Consider the following 3913-nt stretch of genomic DNA (forward strand, 5'->3'; position numbering starts at 1 on the left):
ACATAAGCACATCATGGCAGGTATTTGTGGAAACTGAAATGAATATATGCGCTAAACACACATCATTAAGATCAGTAAACAAATCTAAGTGCAGAATCCCTAGAAATAGAAGAGCAATTATTAGAAAAATTAAAAGAATTAACCAAGAAAATCAACCAACTTAAATACTGTCAGCAGCAACGCTCCCATTCGACTGCCGTTGCATCACTCGAATCGAAAAACCGCATGCTCCAAAAAAGCATGGTGACTATCATTAACAAACAAATCGAGGAGAATTGGGTCATTGAGAGAGTAATACTCAGTCCCAAAGTGTTCTTTTCCTTTGTAAAAAACATGACGATATTGCAGAAACAATACTGCTCTGTTTTCAGTAACGCTAATGCGGTTGATCTGACTAGTATCAGTGACGTTAACAAGCAACTAAAAATATCTGACATAATATTTGGTGCTCTTAATATCCGAACAGAGACAAATTACATCAAGCACAACTCAGCATCAGGTGCCGCTAGGTTCCCGGCCACTGTCCTGAAGATGTGTCGACATCAAATTGCAGCCCACTAACTGAGCTCTGAAGGAACTCACCTGATGCATGCTACATTCCTGATCATTTTCTTTACCGGTCTGTCGTTCCAGTTTTCAAAAAGGGAAACAAATTTCTTACCGCGAACTTCTGTCCGATTTCACTCACCTCTCATATCATTAAAGTATCTGAGAGGGTGGTGAGATTGCGAATAACCCACTTCCTCGAAGAAAACAAGCTGCTGAATCCAAACCTGAATGGTTTCTGTGATGGCAAGAACTGCCTGTCGCAGCTTCTGCACAATTTGATGACATTTTAAAAGTTTTGGGAGAAGGCTCCAACATTAATGTTATATACCTTGAATTCAGGAAGTCATTTGACAGTGTGAATCGCAAAATCCTGCTGAAGAAACTGTCCAACGTTGGAGTAGGTAGAAAGCTGCTGCAGTGGATAAAGTGTTTCCTGACGAACAGAACACAGCATGTGTGTGAAGGAATCCGATCAAGCTCAGATAACATTAGTAGTGGTGTCCTACAATATACTGTGTTGTGCACACTCTTCTTCGTTATCTATATTAATGGCATAGTAGACGGCACCAGACAATGTACATTGAAAATATTCGCAGATGGTTCCAAGCTCCAGAAGGCCATAAAGGGTATGGGAGAACGAGCATGACTTCAGCCGGATCTGTTTGTTGTTGTCCAATGAGCAGAAAAGAACAATATGCTTCTAAATGTAGATAAGTTTAATTTGATCCACTTTGGAAAAGAGGATACACTGAATCTACCATGTGCCCTTTTCTCGGGAGACTCCCTTGTGTCATCCAACGACATCATAGACCTCCTTGGATTAATTGTAGATAACAATCTAAGCTACAGTTCCGACGTAAACAGCAATGTTGACTTGGCCTGCAAGATGTACTCCTGGATTCTGAGAACGTTCTGCTTGCACCATCGTCCATCTCTACTGTACGTTTGCTCGACACTATCTTGAATACTGCTGCCCACTGTCGTATCACCACACGACGCAACTCATTATGAAAGTGGAAGCACTCAAGGCGTCAATAAAATGAAAGATAGATGACATGACAGGAATTGACAATTGATGTCGACTAAACATTATCAATCTCTACTCTCTCCAACGCCGCCGTGAGCGATATATCATTTGAGTGATGTGGATGATATTCCATCAATATTGCACAAATGATGTTGGCATTAATTTTAAAATCCACCCATGTCTTGGCCCCCCGTGAGATCCACCCACTACACAAATCGAACTAAAGACATATAACAGCATTACGACAGAATTACTTTACCGCAACCTGTCCAGCTCTTTTTAATATTATACCAAAGTATATCAAAATGAAAACTGACCCCATAAAATTCAAAAGTTCTGCGGACAAATTTTTCCCAAAAATATCCCAGTTGAAACTCCTACACGCGGATATGTTTCCAACAATAACAACTCTTTTCTAGAGTGGGCCGCGGTGTGATGACAGTGAATCTAAAAGTTAGAGTACGTAAAAACTAAAAAAGAAAACAACTATTGCGTAATAGCGACTGAGAGATGGAAGATTCTATAAGAAATAAAGAAAGTGCATGCATGTAGTAATGATCTTTAAAAGACGTTAAAGCAACACTGCGCAAGTGGGCACACGAAAGAAGTGAGTGGAATTAAAGGATAACATTTAATTTGTAAACAAATTTTATGTATAAACTTAAAAGAAAATATATCAATTCGATCAATTTATTGCACGAGTAATATTAAACCTTAGTGATAAAATAAAATACAATGTCTTACTGAATTTATTAAACTGTAGTTTTATATATTTATTATATAAACCACAATATAATAAACGTGTTTCTTAAGGTTAATTATGGACACATTTACATTAACAGGGGCACTTTTTGGCAGTTCTGTATATTTAAGCACAACGTAACAAGTAAGCCTATTGTTTGTTCACATGTACGCACTACGTAAATGTTGATTCGCGGAGTAGAGGTATTATGTTGGTGAAATTAACAACAGGTCGCATAGAACTAGAACTAGAGGGATTTTACGGGAGCCTGTGTTTGGTGAGAATAAGAGTTGATATAAACAAGTTGATATATATTGAGAGAGAGAGAGAGAGTAAGAACGAAAGAAAGAGAAAGAGGGAGAGAGAAATTGTATTCTGCGTACAACCATTTTCTTAAATACTTTCGTTTGTTAATTCCTGATATAATATCCAATATATTTTCTAGGTCTGACCATTGAGAAAAACTATACGTTTTGCATACCTTTAATCGTTGACGTATTCTGATAACGTTCTCAAACATGCAAGTATCGCACGTTAACCCCATGGTAGAGATTCATACACTCTTGGAGGAAACCTTGGATTCCATAACCCTTGAATAATCCAACGACCACAATACACATCTGTGAATATTTTGAACAGTTATTAATACCTTCTGGTGAATATTACAAATCTTTGTTTTTGAAATCATTTACAAACTGAACTATATAATGGCAAGAAAGACACATCCTAAACGTATACATATTGTTTCTGTTAAGGATGTACTTAGTGATATCTTAATGATTCCACTTCAAGTCAAGATAAAATATATATTTTGCCTAAACCAAAACATATGCTACTGACAATTAATATTCTAGTATAGAATAGACAAGTTTTTCAAAACGGCTAGATCCAAAACAAAACTAGTTTATTATAAAGCGTACCAGGAATAATTACACAAAGATTAAACAAATTCTCTTAATTGCAAATTTGATGAAATACCTATCAAACTCCTACAAGAAAAACTGAATAACATTCACCGACATACTTATTTTGTTTCTAAAGATATCTTGACTGTTTACAAAATCTCTATATTTCGTCAAATTATATTTTTTATTCTCTTTATATTTCCTTTATATTAATCTTAATAAAATAATAATCATCTCACTCGTATCACCATTTTAATAGGCTTCCAACTTACAACCAATATCTGACATCTTTTCAATGTTATATGAGATTTTGCTATATTTATTTAATCGGTCATGTCAAATCAGACGTGTTTCACAACGTCCACCCCTACTCTCAGGAATATAGTCTCACACAAATCAATAGGTTTTTGCAATTTTCACCATCGATGATTTTAGATGAATTCAATTTATTTATAGAATAGTAAGTATCAAATGATGTGTAAAAACTGCCATTATTTTTAGTAAAGAAAATGAAATATAGATTTGCATAGATACTGTAATTACCTTTTGTTACATTGTGCCAGAAGCGTCTATTTCATCTGTGGGAAATATTTTCTCTTCCACATTATTAGGATTGCTGAATAAATTGGCATACTTGTCTGTGAAAAGGAGAAATTTATATATATATAAATATATATATATATATATATA

The sequence above is a fragment of the Octopus bimaculoides genome, chromosome 12 (assembly GCF_001194135.2).
Source record: "Octopus bimaculoides isolate UCB-OBI-ISO-001 chromosome 12, ASM119413v2, whole genome shotgun sequence".
Classification (NCBI taxonomy): domain Eukaryota; kingdom Metazoa; phylum Mollusca; class Cephalopoda; order Octopoda; family Octopodidae; genus Octopus; species Octopus bimaculoides.